This window comes from Anabrus simplex, chromosome 9, assembly GCF_040414725.1.
Source record: "Anabrus simplex isolate iqAnaSimp1 chromosome 9, ASM4041472v1, whole genome shotgun sequence".
Classification (NCBI taxonomy): Eukaryota; Metazoa; Arthropoda; class Insecta; order Orthoptera; family Tettigoniidae; genus Anabrus; species Anabrus simplex.
The window spans coordinates 39032258-39054899 of NC_090273.1; the positions used below are offsets into that span (position 1 = coordinate 39032258).

A 22642-nucleotide genomic window follows, 5' to 3' on the forward strand; every position below is an offset into this window, starting at 1 on the left:
TGAACGACATTTCGCCGTAATGTGTCACGACGTGTGTTTCGGGCGTATATGAAGAGTAGATTGTGCGAGTGTCATGGGTGTAGGAGCACCTATAAGTGTTTTTTTTGTTATTAATATTTTTGTGTAAAATAGTGTAATAAGGTATTAATCATGGGTAGTCACCCAGAAGTGTTTTATTGTGTCAAATTTGTATTGTGCGACATGATGAACGAGTAAATCACTATGGGGCCGTAAAGCCTATATCTCCTCCGCTACGAGACAATGGAATTCTACACAGGAATGAGTACACAATTTTGATATTTAGGGGATGTTATCGCGACTAAACGGGGTTCAGTGTAAATTAATTATGGTTACTTAACATGGTCCGCTTCCCGAGTCCATGATTTTTATTTTTTTGGTTAGACGGACGAACTAATTTATATTAACGTAATAATGGGTTAGATTAATTAATTTGAGTAATTGTTTGTTGTATATAATGTAAATATGGGATATATTTCTTTCAATTAATGCATGCTGTTTGTAATACTTTGAATTAAGTTCATTTCAAGTGTTAAATTCTTTTTTTGTGCTAACCCATTTATTTGAATTTCATTCACTGCGGTGATCATTTGTATTTTAATTAGGAATATTTTCTATTAGACATCCAGATTATGAAAGAGCCAGAGTACGTAAGATTTGTGTTGCGTACGGAAGGTCATTAAAATACTAATAATAATAATAATGTTTGTGAGTTGACAAAGGAAAGTAAAGTAGTAATAATAATAATAATATTTATGCGTTTGCGGGTTAAAGTCTAATAATAATAATGACAGTGCTTCGTGAGTTAGCCAGTGCAAATATAATAATCAATGTGGAGATGACATGTAGCGTTAAAGACTTTCATTCGCGTAGTCAGTTTGATTTTACGTAAATTTTTGATTTTTACGTTTTTGGACTTTATTTTTACCATTAAAAATTTTTTTGTTTAAAAGCAATAAAGGCACGTGAATTAGAATGGTCACGATATGTTAAAAGCCCAGAATGATTTGAGCCCATATTTAGAGTTGGAAGTCATGAGGGACGAATATCCGGCGTGAAATAAATTGAGCCGTATTGTTTGTAATGATGAAATAGATGAATCTCAAGGCCTAAGATGATATAAATGCATATGCCGCTGTTATTAGTGGTAGAATCCACGCACCGAGGATTATTTTATGAATTAAATGTTTGAAGAGTTCCGATGAAAGGAAATGGACTTCAAATTTGAAGGAATAGTTTAGCAATCGCCGGCATTGGAGGTATTTGCCCAGCCGCGATGTGCCATAGGTTGTGAGAGGTGTCTTGGGAGGACAGGTGTCCCCATTTAAAATTAACGGCAGTACGAAGTTGAAGGTACGGTCCCGAATACCGTGTGTTCCCGACCGATATAAAGCAGATATTAGTGGTTCATAACGGGATTTAACATATGTGACTAAATTCTAAAGAGTGGAAATTAAAATATCATCTTTCCATTTTTAATAATAATAATAACAATAATCATGCTCCAAGTGAATCTTGTCTTAAATCAAGTGCTTAGTGCCAAGATAAATCGGAATTGTAAAAGGGGTTATGCGTTAAACATATTAAGAGTGAACTACCGTGTAACAGGCGAAATAAAGTTTTTTTAAAAAAATAATAATAATAATAAATATTAAGAACAACTACTTTCTTTTTTTTTTTGAAGAATTTACTTTTTTTATTTTGGACATAATAATGATGTTGGGAGTAGAAATGAACGATTTGAGATTTTTAACTAATAATAATAATAAATCAAATATTTGAAGAAGGAGAAGAAGAATAACCAATGAAGCGATATTTTTTTATTTTATTTTGTTGATGAGAATAATAAGAGCGAGAAGTTGAAGTATGATAGCGAGGATGATTACGGGTTACGATAATCACGATTTCCACTATTAATAATAATAATAATAATAATAATAATAATAATAATTTATGAGGAAGCTGATCATTATATTGTGCGGATAAATTAGGAGGAAGAACGACCCTTTGTTTGAAACGTCGGCAAGGGCTGGCATATAATCATCCCGGATGACAAATGATAATAATCAAATACAGGATTATAATTGAAATTAATGATAATAATAAATTAATTGATGGTAGTCAAAGTATATGCTAATGATCAGATAAAGAATGGTAATGATATTATCTAATAATAATAGGAGGATATGCTAGGGACAGTCATCCTGTGTCGAACTGCTCCGAACCACATGTTGGGTTTTCACGGAGCGATTGTCAGCGGTAGATACGTAAATAACCCAGGGTCAGAGCAGAGTAATGAACCTTTCCGTACGTCTTGTCGTATTGACAAGTGTAAATATTAATGGAACGGCAGGTACGGGCTAGGAAAAGCGGCGGCCCGAAGGGGCTGGATGAAGGTCGCATTAAGCGAAAGATACCAACACCAATTAACGATATCTCGCCAAGCTTCTTTAATTACAAGTTCGGAAACTTTAACTGCTTTAAAAACATCAAGTAACAACAATTTACAATTAAGAGGATAATACCCGTATATACATTCAGAATTATTACAAAACACTAATGAGGGAGCCAGCCCTCTCTACCAGGTACAAGTTCACATGCATGCGTGAAGGGTTTCGCTTTGCAACTTTCCGAACATAATATGAAAGACCTTCTAATATTACAATAAGGTTGAGAATAAATTAAGCATGGCCTTCCGAATTCTTAACCAACGCAACGCCCGAAGGCACATAGAGAATCCGTAGTGGATTACAATAACGTAGAAAAGCAACACCTACTTAACCCCACAATGGAATGTTTCGGCCATGAAAATACTTTCTTTAAACTGAATCAAACACATCAACTAGAAATCTTAAATAAAGATCGAATCCAAAGCACAAAGTTCCTATCATTACACAGTGACAAGCCTCGTTTTTACCTCAGGCACCTTAAATTTCGACATCTTAAGGGGACAGTACAATAGCAAGATCCCTCTTTCTCTCTTACCTCCGCGCTAGCGTGCCGGGTTCGAGGGGCTAGAAGGCAAGCCCAGGAGATAACAGACTGCTCAGAGTGCCAACAGCCGAATCGCCCGGCCGGCCGAGGAGAACGACCGCGAGCCGAGCAGCGGTCACGTGGACCGAAACTCCCCTCTAGAAGAGAAGGGAGTTGCAGAGGGGCGCGAAGCAAGAGAGATAGAGAGAGCTCGGAAGGGAGGGAGGACTCTTCAGGGCGAGAATACTTCTACATTTCCCTGAAGACATGCGGAACGGGCAAAAATACATTTATTCCATAAGAGGGGCAAGGATAGGAAATAAAATACATGTAAATACATCAAATTACACAATACATCGTACAGCTTGCAAGCACATACACTGTAAAAACACTGGAGAAAGATAGTCTGGGAGGGGGATCACAGTTTACACGGTTCAGATCCTCCCCGCCTAAAAGCCGACGCCGGAGAAGATGAGAGTAGACCTTAAAAATATAATATAAATGCAGTTCTTCTAAAAAGAGTTCCATGCAGTTGGAAAATACTCCCAGTTCAAGGAGAATACATTCCCAAAATCACTTCAAAACTTCAAATTCAAATTTGAATAGAAATGCACATAAAGAGGTTCTGTGCCTTAAAAATTTCCTGTTACTAGGAGCAGACTTTTGTAGAATAACAAGTGGACTCGGAAGAAGGAATTTGAGCCACACCAAAAGTTCATAAGCGGCACAGGAACTTGGCGAATAAGTGACAGCGACGAATTTCCCACTCGGTCCTTCACATAGCTAGGTCGCAGCAGGTGAGCAACCAGAAAGAGTTGTGCGCCATAAGAACAGATAGGCACGAAGATAGGGGCTCCGAAGGCGTAACATGGTCCATGAGGAGCCGAAAAACAGGTCACAGCCAGGGCAAGACGTACCAACAGCTCCACCGAGGGGCCCTCTCAGAGAGCTCGGCAACAGGATGCACCAAATGACTGGAAAAATAACAGAGCCAACAGAAGTCTGTCCTTTTGCACTTTTCAAGGAAGGACCGGGGGTAGGTCGACAACGCCAGGCCGCATAAGGACCCGGCAGCAGCGCGGAGGTAAGGCGGGAAATCAAGAAGGGAGGGAGAGAAAGGCCGGAAGGGGCGTGACGTAAAAGGAAATACAAGAACAATTAATCAAAAGATACCGTTTAACAATGGTAAACATTTTAAAATACAACAAGATATCATCCTTAACTAAGGAAACCCTCCACAAGTGATTCGAAGCGAGGCGAACTTGGTGCAAATGGCACCGACAATTTAGGCAGGCTTGACTTGAGAGAGGTGGACTCTAAACACCCTCTCCGCCACGGGGTCCCTCAGGAGCAATGTGACAGGAGTCAAAAATTTAATGACAGTACAAGGCCCCCAAAAGCGGGGGGAGAGCTTACTCGAAGGTACAAAATTCTTCACAAAAACCTTATCACCGACGGCCAGGCTGACAGGTTTCCGCCCCTGATTGTAACGTTGCTGCTTCCTTAAATTAAAGACCTTAAGGTTAGCCATAGCACGTTTCCACGTAGCCCTAACATTAGGAGGATCGATATTCTCCGGCAACAGATCATTTATATTCCACAAATTTGACAAGGGTGAGTTAGGTATGAAACCAAACATGAGAGAAAACGGGGAGGACTTATGCGCCTCATGAACAGCAGTATTGAAAGCATAGGTTAACCAAGGAACAGTCGTATCCCACCTCCAAATATCTTCATGATGGAAGGCGATAAGCGCAGAGCGCAAATTACGGTTTACCCTCTCCGCGTACGACGGCTGAGGATAGTAAGCAGAGGTCGTAACGTGAGAGATAGAAAGGCCGAAACAGAATTTTTTAAAGCAATTGGACGTAAAAGCCCTCGCATTATCGGAAACTAAAACTTGACAAGGCCCAAACGAAGAAAAAATGTTTTTCAAACACCTTACCGTGGTGTCAGCAGTAGCAAGCTTGGTAGGAAACATCCAGGTAAAGCGAGTGAAAGCATCAACACAAACAAGAATGAACCTATTACCATCCCCTTTCGATTTGGGGAGGGGCCCAACGTAGTCTATAAACATACGCTGCATAGGGCGAGTAGCTTGAGAAGAAGATAGAAATCCGACCTTAGTATTCAGCGGTGGCTTGCTAATTTTACAAAGCTTGCAAGCTCTAACCAATTCGCGCACTTCACCATCCAATCCCTTCCAAATGAAATTCTCACGGATTTTCTCTCTTGTTTTAAAGACCCCGAGATGGCCCGCAAGGGGAGACTCATGAAAATATTTAAAAATCATGGGCACGAGAACGGCAGGTACCACCACCTTCATCCTTTTATCATGGCGAGCCGTACAACACAGAACTCCGTTCCGTAACTCGTAGGGAGCAACCGGTTTACCTAGCTCTAAATCTTGGATGATGGGTCCCAAGTAAGGGTCTTCTCTTTGAATTTTTCCAATGTCATGATACAATATGGGGGTATCTGACAGAAACGCCGCAGAAATCGGCAGGGCAAGGGACTCAACAGCAAAGGGTTGATCATCTTGAACCCCCTCGGGAGAGTACATACGGCTTAAAGAATCAGCCAAAATATTATCCGACCCCCGGATGTGGCGCACTTCGAACTGAAATGCAGAGATCCTGATCGCCCACCGGGCCAAACGGCCAGTTCTACGAGGACGACCCAGAACCCAGCTCAACGCCTGGTTGTCCGTTTCAAGTTGGAATTTAACGTGCTCTAAATACATCCGGAACTTCTCGAGGGCAAACAACACGGCTAAACCTTCAAGCTCGTACACCGAGTATTTAGATTCCTGGGCGGACAAGGTCCTGGATGCATAGGCAATCGGGCGTCTGCCAAATTCTGACTCCTGCAACAACACCGCGGCGACAGCGGATGCAGAAGCATCGGTTTGGACTATAAACGGTTTAGAAAAATCGGGCATGGCAAGAATAGGCGCGTTGGAGATGGCCAACTTAAGATCTTCAAAGGCGGCCTGCTGAGAGGGTCCCCAATCAAATTTAACCCCTTTCCGACGCAAGGAGTTAAGCGGGCTGGCACGCTTAGCGAAGTCCGGAATGAACTTGCGAAAAAAATTTATCATGCCGATAAACCGTGCTACGCCTTTCACATCCTTAGGGGGGGGGGGAAATTCACGAATGGACTGGGTACGAGAGAGGTCCACGGAAACACCGTCAGGCGAAACCACATGCCCAAGAAAAGACATTTGGGGCCTCGCAAAGGAGACCTTAGAAAGCTTGACGGTAAGGCCCGCCTCCCGAAGGCGCATCAACACTTCCTTAAGGTGCAACAGGTGCTCCTCGAAAGTTTCAGAATAGACCACAAGGTCATCCAGATAGTGATATAGGTAGTTAAATTTAATGTCCGAAAACAGCTTATCCAGAAGCCTAGTAAGAACGGCGGCGCCCGTCGATATGCCAAAAGGGACGCGCAAAAATTCATATAAATTCCAGTCTGTGGCAAATGCCGTCACATGCCGCGACTCAGGAGCCAAGGGGATCTGGTAGTAGGCTTGATTTAAATCCAAGATAGTAAAATATCGAGCCTTCCTAAACCAGGAGAAACAGGAGTGTAAATCGGGGAGCGGCACGGACTGCAACACAATTTTCTTATTGAGGACCCTATAATCCAGGACAGGCCTGAACCCGCCCTGAGGTTTAGGGACTAGGAAGATGGGCGAGGAATAAGCGGACGTAGATGGTTGAATAATCCCCTGGTCAAGCATCTTATCGATGGTCTCCTTGAGCGCCTTCATCTTAGGCGGGGACAAACGGTAAGGTGGAATCCTTACTGGAGTTGAATCAGAGAGTTCGATTTTATACTCCAAAAGATTGGTCACGCCCAATTCCTCAGAAAATACGTCCGAAAAGGTGTCGCACAACTCCCTCACACTCCGCGCCTGATCCTCAGGGAGATGGCTAAGATCACATACCATCTCCTCTTGAGGGGACGTAACCGACCGGAAAGAGACAGAATTAAATGAACCAAGGGGAATCTTTACCGATTGAGAGAATCTGAACCAACAAACCCCCTTTTGTAGGTCCAGAACCAATCCGGAGTAAGAAAAGAAATTTGTCCCAAGGATTACGGGACATGACAAATCCTTGGCTACATAAAAGGAGAACTTCCAAGAAAAGTTAGACACTCTAATTTTACTAGTGAAGCTACCTATAATATCGACCATAGAAGAATTGGCTGATACACAGGAAACAGAGACAGGAAGCAAGTCCGAAAACATACATATAGCTTTATGTGCGATATACCATTTCTCGCTGACCAAGGAAACTACACTCCCCGAGTCCAGCAAGGCCGATACAGGCTCGTTCCCCATTTCAACCTTAATGAAGGGAGCACTACCTTTCAAATCCGCAGAAATCCGTAAACACTCGGGCGGAAACGTATCACATAAAGGCTGAACAGAAGCACAACGAGGGCTGTCATCAACTGGCGGACCGTGAGGGACGGAAGCCCCCTTACCTAGTCAGCTTGACGCTGAAGTTCCAGCACAGTTCTTCGCAAAATGACCCGGACGCCCACACTTAAAACAAGCCAAATTGCTACTCCTATTAGGAACACTGGCATTAGCCGACGTGCCCACCGGGCGACGACCAGGAGTCCTAGTGGGACAACGGTTCCGCAAATGATCGCGTGATCCACACTCATAACACCTTCTCAGGTCTGCAGGCTTTCTGGAAGCGGGAGCGCCGGATACATAGGGCGATGAAGGACTACTTCCCGTACGCAAGGTGTCCGCATGACGAACTCTTTCCGCGGCGACGACCATTGCCTCCAACTCCGAAAAACTGCGGGGATGGGCCGCGAAACACAAACAAGAACGATACAAGGGGTTTATGCCCTCAACAATGGTCGAGACGATCTGCTCTTCTGAAAAATGGAGCGCGAAGACCCTGGCGTAATGTTTAATATCCAAAATGAAATCAGCCAACGACTCATCATTACGCTGGACTCTGAAGTAAAATTTCTGCACAAACGAATTTAACGCCCTAGCTGGAATAAAATGCGTCAATAAGTGCGCGTGGAATTGCTGAATAGTTTCCTGTTCCTTAATGGCCTTAACAATCCTATACGACAACTCACCACTCGCTAAGGGATAGATAATCTGCAATATATGAGTATGAGAAATTCCAAAAACCAGGGCATGGTCCAGGAATTCGACCAAGAAACGAAGGAAGGCTACAGTGTCGCTCGCCGAATTGACAGAGTAGTATGGGGCCCCCTTCAACATTAGCGTTAATGGATGAGGAATATTGGAGAATATAGACACATTTGACGGTGGGATAGATTGCAAAGGTTGCTGTTCTTGCTGTTCTCCAACCTCTCTATTCCCTATAGGTTTATCCGAATCATCTCCACCTACCACGGAGACCAAAACAGGTTTGGTTTTGCCTGCCAATTTCGTCAACCATAAGTCAGTTTTCTCCAACGAGCTAAGCGCTCTACCTTACAAGTCCTTGATTTGGGTCCTCAATTCATCCTTTAACTCCAATGACAAAATGTCCCTAATACGCTGAACATAATGCGTGAGGCGACCTTGAACTCTCCTCAACTGATGACTAGACACTACGTCGCTTTCCAAAAATTCCATAATTGAAGCAATATCAGTTAAATTAGTATCAATCAAGGACGCGGCACTGCCCACCTCGCCATCGGTATAACAGGGTACAACAACTGGCTTATCTAAGTTGGTTCGTAATAATGCTTCATCGTTCTTGACCGTACCTCGAGATTCAAGATTCCGAATGGTCAACTCATACAGTAATTCTTCCTTTCGGAGTGAGCCCGGATAAGCTACATCTCGAGTAGACATTTTGATAACTTAAGGGACAAAATGGGGCGCAACGTGGCGGAGGGACACCGAGAGACCCCCTCCCAAGCGATCAAGTACATTTACTAATACGACACCAGCCCCATACAACCCACGCTCAGCTACCAGCTGGAACGGCAGGTACGGGCTAGGAAAAGCGGCGGCCCGAAGGGGCTGGATGAAGGTCGCATTAAGCGAAAGATACCAACACCAATTAACGATATCTCGCCAAGCTTCTTTAATTACAAGTTCGGAAACTTTAACTGCTTTAAAAACATCAAGTAACAACAATTTACAATTAAGAGGATAATACCCGTATATACATTCAGAATTATTACAAAACACTAATGAGGGAGCCAGCCCTCTCTACCAGGTACAAGTTCACATGCATGCGTGAAGGGTTTCGCTTTGCAACTTTCCGAACATAATATGAAAGACCTTCTAATATTACAATAAGGTTGAGAATAAATTAAGCATGGCCTTCCGAATTCTTAACCAACGCAACGCCCGAAGGCACATAGAGAATCCGTAGTGGATTACAATAACGTAGAAAAGCAACACCTACTTAACCCCACAATGGAATGTTTCGGCCATGAAAATACTTTCTTTAAACTGAATCAAACACATCAACTAGAAATCTTAAATAAAGATCGAATCCAAAGCACAAAGTTCCTATCATTACACAGTGACAAGCCTCGTTTTTACCTCAGGCACCTTAAATTTCGACATCTTAAGGGGACAGTACAATAGCAAGATCCCTCTTTCTCTCTTACCTCCGCGCTAGCGTGCCGGGTTCGAGGGGCTAGAAGGCAAGCCCAGGAGATAACAGACTGCTCAGAGTGCCAACAGCCGAATCGCCCGGCCGGCCGAGGAGAACGACCGCGAGCCGAGCAGCGGTCACGTGGACCGAAACTCCCCTCTAGAAGAGAAGGGAGTTGCAGAGGGGCGCGAAGCAAGAGAGATAGAGAGAGCTCGGAAGGGAGGGAGGACTCTTCAGGGCGAGAATACTTCTACATTTCCCTGAAGACATGCGGAACGGGCAAAAATACATTTATTCCATGAGAGGGGCAAGGATAGGAAATAAAATACATGTAAATACATCAAATTACACAATACATAGTACAGCTTGCAAGCACATACACTGTAAAAACACTGGAGAAAGATAGTCTGGGAGGGGGATCACAGTTTACACGGTTCAATTAAAGTAGCTTTTGAGTTAATGAACTCTACCTGGTGTGTTTGTGAATCTGGAAATAATAGGCTAGAGTTTGTCCGTATTATAAATTCCCGTTTTTTCGAGGCGATAACATTTTCTACGGTGGGTGTCCGGCTCACCAGAATGTACATACCGGAAGTGTCTCATGTCCAAACGGAACGAGGAGACGACAGTAAAAAGTTACTGTCGTGCCTTCGTCACCGAAAGAAGATCTCCAGCGGTGAAACGTCCAATCATACGGCTGTGAATTCGATCCCCAGTAACCAATTGGGACGAATTCACCAGATGTTTTACACTACCAGAGTAGTGAGGTAAAATCCAAATATTATGTCATTTATTTTTCAGGATTAAAAGTGTCCCAATGTAAATTTGTCATCATGTGTAGTATGCAAAATAAGTGAATAAATTGCTCCTCATTGCAATTTCAATAGGAAACAGCTTCCATATCTTTTCATTGTAGTTAGTCCAGTATGCCCATGGAATTTAAGTTGTCACTTCCCAGTCCTATTGTGGAGTCAGAATTTTGTATCCATGAATGAGTCGTCCCCCGTAACCTTAAATTTTCATGCCCCGTTCATCCCTGTGTTCATTTGATGCGCCGATATATATATTTTTTGATATAAATTTTTTTTATTCGTTTTCGAACTGATCACCCCTGAGATAAATGCTAGTCTGGGACTCAGGAGGTGGGCGGGTGCATAATGGCGCCCAACGTAAAAGGGCCTATTGCATCATGTTTGAGCAACGTGTGACTTTAAATTTTTTTACGCAAAAAAAAACAAAAAAAAACATCCGAACTTTTTTTTGGTTGTTGTATTAACTACGATATCATTAGCGACCAGCTCAGTGCCCGATTTCATTATAAATAGGCCCAGTTGTTTAACTTCAATGTAAACCCAATCGGGATATTTAATTAAATTTTGACCGCATCACGGTTAAGTTAAATAGTGGTTTTTGATATGTCAAGTAGTAATTCATGTTAAAGTAAGGTTAGTTTCGAACGGGGCTAGACTTGATAATTATACAAGAGTAGTTTATTGCTATAAAGACTCATTAAATTAATAATTCCCTATTCTATGAAATTAAAATTTATTGTGATCTAGTGAGACTCCACATAAATGTAACTATCCATGGGCAGGAATTTTATATAGGCAAAATTTATTAGGAATACTGTATTTGGTAAAAATGTGACTGAGAACCAGATTCAAGTATTAATAAAAAGATAATGGAACTGTGTAAGTTAAATGTAAATTATTTCAAGACAGGTGACTTCAAGTTTTTTTATCGTGGTATTATCGATTGTTGTTGTTGTTGGCATAGTCTGGAGTGACTAATGATATGAATTTCACTCATAATAAGCACGTGATGGCAATTAATATGCAAATTTGAATTACGTTATATAAATTATTCGCTATGTGAAAGCGAAAAAAAAAATTGTTTTGGTTTTGAATTTGGAAATTTAAAAATTCTAGAAAATATTAACGAGGATATAACCGTATGATAGGGCCTAGACCCAACATTGTCGTAATCGTGTGCGATAGGATAAGAGGCTGATCGGCCCTCTTTTCTCATTTGATATAATGTCAGACGAAGGTGGGGAGCGTCCCCAAGGTGAACAGTTAGAAGGACAGGGAGAGGTGAAAGCTCTCACTTTGGAAGATTTGATGCGAGTTTTGGCTATAACTACGGAACAAATTCAGGCCGCTAATGTTTCTACTAAACAGGAACTGACATCTATAGTTCAGGCCGCTAATGTTTCTACTAAACAGGAACTGACATCTATAGTTCAGGCCGCTAATCTTTCTACTAAACAGGAACTGACATCTATACTTCAGGCCGCTAGTGTTTCTACTAGACAGGAACTGACGGAACAAATACATGCCGCTAATAGTTCGTTAGAAATTAAAGTGGACAAGGTGCAGGCCGCTAGCGTTTCTTTGGAAAATAAAGTCGATATGGTACAGGCCGCGTGTGAATTTAATAAAATAAAACTCACAGAACAAATAGCTGAGGTTCATGCCGCCAGTATATCACTAGGACAGGAATTACGGGACCGAATGACCCAAGTCCAGGAGGCGTGTCATTTCGCTAAGGACGAATTGAAAGGGCATATCGACTCTTGTATTATTAGTGTCAATGAAAAGGTTGACCGATTCAGGGATGAGGCGTTACTAGAACGTAACGAAATTAAGGAGAAATTAAAGGCCAGTATTCAGGAGATTTCAGCTCAGAGGTTGGTCGACCGCGAAGATTTAAAGGCGCACATCGAAGAGGTGAGGGGTGAATGTCGCAAGGAAAACGATATCATCCGAAGCCACGTGGAAAGTAAAGGTGCACATACTGCAAGTACTTTGGACAGGCACGAAAAGGGAATCGATGAGTTACGAGGTGAAACTGTTCGTACCCTAGTACTAGTAGCCGGTCTCAGAAATGAAATTCAGGATATAAAGACGAATTCGGAAGATCGTAGCCGTAGACTCACACAGTGTGAGGAGGCAAATATAGCATTGTTCAGAAAAACTGATGGGTTGGCGGAACAAAGCCAAACGATCGCTGACACAGAGGTCAGAATAGTGGAACAATTTAAGGTTCACACGGGGCAGAATTCAGTGTCCAAGCAAATGTCAGACAGTAATACTGAAAGGCTGGATGAGATTAGAAAGGATCTGGAACAGGTCAAGGCCAGGTTAGAACAGCCAGGGTCAGTTCAGGACTTCCATCTCCAGTACCGAGAGTTCGAGACCCCAGACAATCAGGGCTTTCATAAAAAGGAAGGCATGTCACAAGCTGATACGACCGGACTTAAGTTTGAAGTTGGAGACGGATCGTCATCATCATCGAATGCCCTTCCGACATCTGTGGTCCACGTCATCAAAATGTCAGACGACAAACCACCTAGATACGACGCTCGAGGACATATAACCCCTAAAGGCTTCATCCGCGAGATCACTAACTATATTAGTGAAAATAAAATTCCGGCGGAGCGGCAATTACGAACTGTAGAGAAGTTTTTGGACGGAGCACCTGCAATGTGGTTCAGGGCCTTCTTATACACATTCGAGGATTTCATAGGATTCCGACAGGCGTTTTTGCAAAAATTCTGGAGTATCCAAGAACAGCAAGATCTTAGGTTGGAGTTGTATTCTAGACGTTATTCAACATCGTCCCCAACTAAATATTCAGAGTATATCGTATCCCAATTTCATAAGATGCGGGAATTAGATAATCCGGTCAGTGAGACAGAACTCATTAGCGCTATCGGGAAGCAGTTACCATTTGAGGTCCAACGGATGATGATTGCGTCGAATATTCAGACTGCAGTGCAAGCGGAAGCTTTGTTACGTCAATTAGATCAGACCACGTATCACTCTAACCAGAGGCAACCCAGGCCTAGAGAGCAACAGATAAATAATGTTGAGAGGCAGACGGAAACTAGAACCATCAGTACTAGAAGTCAAGGAACGAGTACCGATCCAGAACCCAAGAGGATGTATGATCCAGGATGGAGACCTCGACAATGGAATCACGGAGGAGGATTTGCGGAAGGCAACTGGCAAACGAAGCATGTTAAATTCCATGACGAAAGGGGACACCGTGGATATCGCAATGGAAGGAGCGAAACTCAGCCGTACCACCGAAGAAATCAGAATAACCGAAGGCCTTACACGGAGGAATACCGTAGAAATGGGGAGGATCGACACCCAGAAACCCAGCAGTACCTCGATGAGCTGAAGAAGAGGAAATGGAAGGAGGCAATCCAAAATCATGACCGAAAGGATGACAAGCCATGTAGTGTTTGGGACCGAGACGATGGGAAACCATACATAGAGGCGACGATACAAACTATGGAGGAGTTACATCAGGAGACCAAGCAATATTTAGAAGACAAATGGAAGAAGGAGGCAAATGGTGGTCGCAACGGGGAAAGGAACGCGCCGTTGTCACATTCTCAATATGGTAGCCAGCTAAATCCAAACGCCCCTAGATTCGGGGACGAACGACAACTCGGTGCTAGGAGGAAAACGACAGAGTTTCAATAAAGCAGAGGACGACCAAGAAGAAGATGAGGACGAAGGAGAGGATGATGAAGAAGAAGACGGAAGAGAAGAAGTAGTCCAGCTGATCCATAGGCAAATAGAAGCAAGACCATGCCCAGAATGCGGAGAGATCGACAGTGATGTCCAAGAGTTTGTTAACAGGATCCACCTGATTCAACGAGAGAATGAAGAATTGAGACTCAATAACCAGAATCTGCGGGACGAGATCAGTCACCATTGAAAAGGAACGAAAGCAGTAATCAAATCATGATGAAAGTATGATGCGGATATAAAAAAAAAATCTCATGATTATCACAAGATTTTTTTTACCGAGCAACGGGAAAATGTACCCTGATGAGATAGGCCCTAGTTCATGATTTGATTTTGATATGAGAAATACAGATATATTGGAATATTAAATAAATACAGTGTCAGTTTTGTGTGGACGGGAGAATTTCAACATGATCGCGACAGTCCGGCGCCACGGTAAGCTTGTCATTAAGGGGAAGAAGGTTTCCTGGTCAAAAGATAAGAGGATTAAATCTAGAGCTCACAACAACAGAATAATTACTACAAGGAAGTGAAAGAGTATATATTTCGGACCAAGGGCGAGCAAGATGTATCACCAATACCGAGAATATGACGTACGGGTTTTGTCCACGCCCGAGGCATTTGGTGTGGCCACGTTTCACAGGGAGAGATTTCAAACTAACCAAAGCGGTGCTGACCAATGAGAAAATTTATCGTAAGCCCGCAGATGAACCAACATAAGAAAAACTCAGAGTGAACTCCAGTTAGCTTCTCCGATAACAATAATTAAATTATTCCAACCACATGATTGAATAGAGGGGATTTTTGTGATATCATTCCCATGTTGATTAATGGTAATCGTAATAAATTAAAGTATTGAATTCGTGGAAATGACCCATGCTATCTCGCCATTGGTCGAGATGAGCACGCCATCAGGGATGCCGAGTTAGCGCGCGAAAGGTGGAGGACAGAAATTAAGTGATATTTCCATGATCACCGAACGATAGGAGTTCAGAATACGACACATGAATGTGTATCGCCAGTGTATTAAGTAGGATAAAGCAAGAGATCCAAATCCACCTGCATATGCCGATTTAGGAAACCAACCCCCCTCTCCAGGAAGTGACCGCGGATGACCCCGGCGGGAAATCATATCGTCCATAAAAGTCCAGTAGCAGACCTCACATCACTCAGTTCTTACCAGCACTCAGTTCTTACCAGTCACCAGTCGTTATCGGTCACCAGTCGTGTCAGTCGTAATGAAGTAGTTGAGACTCTGACACGTTGACTCTGTAAGTCAGTACCTCGGGACGCATTCGAAGTCAGTTAGAGCTGAAAGTACGTGAATTATTAGGAGAATGTATACGAACAGTGAAATTATCCATAGTACCGAGTGTGTATAATCAGTACAATTGTACGTTGAATTTAATGGATGTCATGTGTGTAAATAATAAATAACTAACGGAACGCCGATAGTACCTTTGGAAGGCAGTGTGCGGAGCTTGAAGTAAACACCTCAAGATAGACGGTGAATAACTATCCGAGCAGGGAATTATAGGAGCTAGGCGATGATCAAGACGGCTTGAAAATAAACCAGGAAGTGCCGGTTGAAGACGCGATACGCGCCGGTTCAAATGAACGACATTTCGCCGTAATGTGTCACGACGTGTGTTTCGGGCGTATATGAAGAGTAGATTGTGCGAGTGTCATGGGTCTAGGAGCACCTATAAGTGTTTTTTTTGTTATTAATATTTTTGTGTAAAATAGTGTAATAAGGTATTAATCATGGGTAGTCACCCAGAAGTGTTTTATTGTGTCAAATTTGTATTGTGCGACATGATGAACGAGTAAATCACTATGGGGCCGTAAAGCCTATATCTCCTCCGCTACGAGACAATGGAATTCTACACAGGAATGAGTACACAATTTTGATATTTAGGGGATGTTATCGCGACTAAACGGGGTTCAGTGTAAATTAATTATGGTTACTTAACATGGTCCGCTTCCCGAGTCCATGATTTTTATTTTTTTGGTTAGACGGACGAACTAATTTATATTAACGTAATAATGGGTTAGATTAATTAATTTGAGTAATTGTTTGTTGTATATAATGTAAATATGGGATATATTTCTTTCAATTAATGCATGCTGTTTGTAATACTTTGAATTAAGTTCATTTCAAGTGTTAAATTCTTTTTTTGTGCTAACCCATTTATTTGAATTTCATTCACTGCGGTGATCATTTGTATTTTAATTAGGAATATTTTCTATTAGACATCCAGATTATGAAAGAGCCAGAGTATGTAAGATTTGTGTTGCGTACGGAAGGTCATTAAAATACTAATAATAATAATAATGTTTGTGAGTTGACAAAGGAAAGTAAAGTAGTAATAATAATAATAATATTTATGCGTTTGCGGGTTAAAGTCTAATAATAATAATGACAGTGCTTCGTGAGTTAGCCAGTGCAAATATAATAATCAATGTGGAGATGACATGTAGCGTTAAAGACTTTCATTCGCGTAGTCAGTTTGATTTTACGTAAATTTTTGATTTTTACGTTTTTGGACTTTATTTTTACCATTGAAATTTTTTTTGTTTAAAAGCAATAAAGGCTCGTGAATTAGAATGGTCACGATATGTTAAAAGCCCAGAATGATTTGAGCCCATATTTAGAGTTGGAAGTCATGAGGGACGAATATCCGGCGTGAAATAAATTGAGCCGTATTGTTTGTAATGATGAAATAGATGAATCTCAAGGCCTAAGATGATATAAATGCATATGCCGGTGTTATTAGTGGTAGAATCCACGCACCGAGGATTATTTTATGAATTAAATGTTTGAAGAGTTCCGATGAAAGGAAATGGACTTCAAATTTGAAGGAATAGTTTAGCAATCGCCGGCATTGGAGGTATTTGCCCAGCCGCGATGTGCCATAGGTTGTGAAAGGTGTCTTGGGAGGACAGGTGTCCCCATTTAAAATTAACGGCAGTACGAAGTTGAAGGTACGGTCCCGAATACCGTGTGTTCCCGACCGATATAAAGCAGATATTAGTGGTTCATAACGGGATTTAACATATGTGACTAAATTCTAAAGAGTGGAAATTAAAATATCATCTTTCCATTTTTAATAATAATAATAATAACAATAATCATGCTCCAAGTGAATCTTGTCTTAAATCAAGTGCTTAGTGCCAAGATAAATCGGAATTGTAAAAGGGGTTATGCGTTAAACATATTAAGAGTGAACTACCGTGTAACAGGCGAAATAAAGTTTTTTTAAAAAAATAATAATAATAATAAATATTAAGAAAAACTACTTTCTTTTTTTTTTTTTTGAAGAATTTACTTTTTTTATTTTGGACATAATAATGATGTTGGGAGTAGAAATGAACGATTTGAGATTTTTAACTAATAATAATAATAAATAAAATATTTGAAGAAGGAGAAGAAGAATAACCAATGAAGCGATATTTTTTTATTTTATTTTGTTGATGAGAATAATAAGAGCGAGAAGTTGAAGTATGATAGCGAGGATGATTACGGGTTACGATAATCACGATTTCCACTATTAATAATAATAATAATAATAATAATAATAATAATAATTTATGAGGAAGCTGATCATTATATTGTGCGGATAAATTAGGAGGAAGAACGACCCTTTGTTTGAAACGTCGGCAAGGGCTGGCATATAATCATCCCGGATGACAAATGATAATAATCAAATACAGGATTATAATTGAAATTAATGATAATAATAAATTAATTGATGGTAGTCAAAGTATATGCTAATGATCAGATAAAGAATGGTAATGATATTATCTAATAATAATAGGAGGATATGCTAGGGACAGTCATCCTGTGTCGAACTGCTCCGAACCACATGTTGGGTTTTCACGGAGCGATTGTCAGCGGTAGATACGTAAATAACCCAGGGTCAGAGCAGAGTAATGAACCTTTCCGTACGTCTTGTCGTATTGACAAGTGTAAATATTAAAGTAGCTTTTGAGTTAATGAACTCTACCTGGTGTGTTTGTGAATCTGGAAATAATAGGCTAGAGTTTGTCCGTATTATAAATTCCCGTTTTTTCGAGGCGATAACATTTTCTACGGTGGGTGTCCGGCTCACCAGAATGTACATACCGGAAGTGTCTCATGTCCAAACGGAACGAGGAGACGACAGTAAAAAGTTACTGTCGTGCCTTCGTCACCGAAAGAAGATCTCCAGCGGTGAAACGTCCAATCATACGGCTGTGAATTCGATCCCCAGTAACCAATTGGGACGAATTCACCAGATGTTTTACACTACCAGAGTAGTGAGGTAAAATCCAAATATTATGTCATTTATTTTTCAGGATTAAAAGTGTCCCAATGTAAATTTGTCATCATGTGTAGTATGCAAAATAAGTGAATAAATTGCTCCTCATTGCAATTTCAATAGGAAACAGCTTCCATATCTTTTCATTGTAGTTAGTCCAGTATGCCCATGGAATTTAAGTTGTCACTTCCCAGTCCTATTGTGGAGTCAGAATTTTGTATCCATGAATGAGTCGTCCCCCGTAACCTTAAATTTTCATGCCCCGTTCATCCCTGTGTTCATTTGATGCGCCGATATATATATATTTTGATATAAATTTTTTTTTATTCGTTTTCGAACTGATCACCCCTGAGATAAATGCTAGTCTGGGACTCAGGAGGTGGGCGGGTGCAATATAAACATCCGCTTCTCCCTTCCTCTCAGATGATACGCCGCGATAGATCCTCGCCAGCCAATCATGGTAGATCCTCTTGTCAAGATCATGCCCTGAACTACTTCTTGGTCTCATGACAGAAACAAACTCTCTGGTGTTTTACATGAGCCATAGAACTGTCCTAGTACAACAACAAGCTCAACTCATCAGACTGGGATGCCTGCATGAGTCATACAAATTACCAGAGTCCAATATAGCAATGTTTCCCCAGTACAAAACAAATTACTCATACCTACATATGTGGATATCTCCCAGCTTACAATATAAATGACAAAATATACAATTGAAATACTGATGATAATAATAATAATACTCATAATAATAATAACAATAATAATAATAATAATATATCGAATACAGACAATAAATCTCTCACTTCTACATATAGTGCGAGGGTGTGATATATGTACTATCACAGTAATAACATCATAAATCATCATCTTATCTGTTTACCAAAGGATCCCTGCGCTAAATTTCTCCTCTGTTATTGCCTTCTTAAATCCGTAACTCATATCATCACAATTTAGTGAGGGACATTTCATTTTCCTATATATCCACTCGATATTTACGTATTTGTCCTATCCGGCTGTCCTCAGTTACAGTCCTATTTTCTATTTATTTCTACATTCTTAACTCTATTACTTTCTTCCATAATTACTTTGTATGTATGTGAATGTCAATCCCGAAGCCTGGACACTCTTTCTTAAAGGAAAAATTCCAAGCTGTTCAAATTTATAATATTTTTGCTCCGAAAAACATCTAAATATGGAGGCAATTTTCATGACTGTAACTGCTGGCTAACCGGTAAGTCGGATTACACAATCGCTGCTGTATTTGGAGAGATCTTCAACTTTGGTCCTTTGACTTATTGTCCTATCTCGATTCCTTATATATTACAAGGCGCTGCATTTCTCTATTTTAATCACATCTCTCCAACACGATTGTGCATGGCATTACAATAAAGACTCTCCGTCACTGTTGCGAATGGCAGTTACCAAGTGAGCCTGCCGTCGAATTAGCAACTCCTGAACTCGCTTGTGAATAGCAGTAGGAAATGTGGACTCCCATTATCATCAAAACTACACCAATGCGCACCTTACATCGGAAACAATGTATGGCGTTTTCCCTGTTTTGTTTCTCGGACAACGCTAAAAGGCTTGCAAAATAATATAATTTTACTCACTGCGTGTACAGTAATTTGCTTAGTAATTCGTATACAAGGTAGAGTACTGTAGCGAAGAAAAGGTACATTTGCTAGTTCTCTTATATTTTCATGGCATATTATATCATTATTATTATTGTAAGGCTACTAGTATAGTCAATTATATTTCCATATTTCATACATTTGACGTCTCGATAATATGAGGCCTTTTTATTAGTACTAAGGTGGTCAGTAGGGACATTATATCCATGCTGATGCCAACAGAACTATTATTCAATTCAAATGAATTTGTTTCAGGTGACACACTGACGTACGAAGAACTCAACCTATCTTGTTCTAATTGTCATTCTGCTCGGTCTAGTCCTGGCTGCTGGTGTTTAAATAGTGGAGTAATTATTCCTAAAAATTGTGTTCAAGAAAAGTTCTCCTTCCTTTGCGAGAAAGAGAATTGCCGTTAAGGAAGAAGACCGGGACTGTTTGGATCTAAATTATTATATCATTCAGCAGCAAACATGGAACACCAGAATCATCAAGAAATAATGTCATCGTTATCACTAAATAAATGCCTACATTATGCATTATAAAACATTTATTTCACATTAAGTTTCCCAAGATATTTTAGAAACAATAATTCCAATGTATACTACTAAAATAAAAGCACAATGAGAAATGTATAGTTATTTTTCGAAATATACCTTGACTTGTAATAAAATAAATTATTATTATTATTATTATTATTATTATTATTATTATTATTATTATTATTATTATTATTATATTTACCTTTATTAATAGTGGCGAAGTTAGGACTCATGGTCCTCTCTTACACATAACCACACTTTTTAGAATTGTACATCTATATATATATATAAAGCAAGATGTCCTGACTGACTGACTGACTGACTGACTGACTGACTGACTGATAATCAACGCACAGCAAAACCTACTGGGGATAAATGAAAGAAAAATTTGAGGACATGTTCCTACCATGGTGTAGATGCGCACTAAGAAAGGATTTTCAAAAATTGCTATTTTAAAGGGGTGAAAAGGGGTGAAATGTGATTTTATATTTTTGTTGAATATCTCCGTTTTTGTGAAAAAATTGTACTTATATTCATTCAAATATTTCTCTTCTTATAGCATAAATACTATTTTAAAAGTAAGTTTTAAAATTCCAATTTTAAAGGGGTGAAAAGTGGTGAAATATGGTTTTACATTTGTGTTCAATATCTCCGTTTTTGTGAAAAATATTGTACATATTTATTCATTCAATCTTCGAAATCATCTCAGTAGTACAGCAAAAATCTTGCATTTCTTGCAAAGTCAACGGAAATATATTTCTTTTCAAGATTTTAAATTTCATTTAATAGCGAACTCTGAATACACGTGAAACTTTTCAATTCCGGCCGAAGCCGGGACGGGAAAACACATCATTTACGTCTTACATTTCTTACGGAAGTTGATGAACGCATGGGATTGGCACGGTGGCTAAATTCAATGTTAGTGCTGTAATTATTTTATGAGATATAGCTGAGTAGCTCGCAGCAGATAAGTGATGACGATGGAGGAGAATATTGGGTATACACATTATAAAAATATCCCTGGTTTGTTTTAAAGCTACGGGAAGAATTTTTAATGAAAATGAAATTTTGACAGCGCAAACTGAATTCCATACAAACCTATTTTACCAGCACGTACATTAAAATATTAGGGTTTTTAATGGAAACTAAAATAGTATGAAGTATGAAGCTTCTGACGTCTATATACGCTGACTGGTCAAAAACTCACGAAAAGGGGTGTCCCATTAGAAAATATGCCGTGTATGACCCCTGAGCGTTGCTCCTAGTTGCGGCGTAGCTGAACAGTTTGTCACAGGCACCAGTGTCGTGAAGATGGCAACACGTCGCGAGTTAACCGACTTTGAACGTGGGATGATCACTGGGGCACAGCGAATGGGTAGTAGCATTACGGAGATTATACGCGAATTCGGGCTGCCGAGGTCAACAGTGTCGACGGTGGAACTTCATTGTCGCAGAGAGAATGGTACCACCCGCGTAAATCGCCGCACGGGAAGACCACAGGTGTTTAACGAAACATACTGGGCGATTCACGGGCTACCACCCAATTGAATGTTAGGATTCGGGGAGCCATTTTTACCAGAACTGTAAGCAGGCAACTGCATCGCATAGGCTTCACCAGCCGACGACCAACTCGTGTCTCTTTGCTGATACCTCAACACAGAGCTCAACAACGTACATGGAAGCACGAACATCGGCAATGGACCATGAAACACTAATGGCGTGTGGTATGGTCCGAAGAATCCAGGTTTCCGTTGTATCGAGCTGATGGGAGTAAAGGAGTGTGTCGTATGCCCCTATGAAGCTAAGAATCCTGTGTGCCAAGAAGATTGTATCTAGGTGGGAGGTGGCTCTGTTCTGGTCTGGGCGGCGTTCTCATGCCCGCAATTAGACCCAGACATCCATCTACAGGGAGCTTTGACAGATGCACGTTATGTGGACATTCTTTCAGACCATCTGCATCTCTTTCTGGCCCTAGAGTACCCAATTGGAGATGCCATGTTTCAACACGACAATGCGCTCTGTGGTGGC

The 22642-nt window shown here is 40.7% G+C and overlaps 1 long non-coding RNA gene across 1 annotated transcript in view; it reads left to right on the forward strand.

Annotated features, from left to right (window-relative positions):
• Positions 1–20695, forward strand: part of LOC136881083 (uncharacterized) — a 49805-nt gene extending 29110 nt beyond the window's left edge. The window contains exon 3 of the long non-coding RNA XR_011018712.1: positions 20331–20695. This is a non-coding gene — a long non-coding RNA (uncharacterized lncRNA). The remainder of the gene's footprint in view (positions 1–20330) is intronic.
• Positions 20696–22642: the final 1947 nt, after the last annotated feature.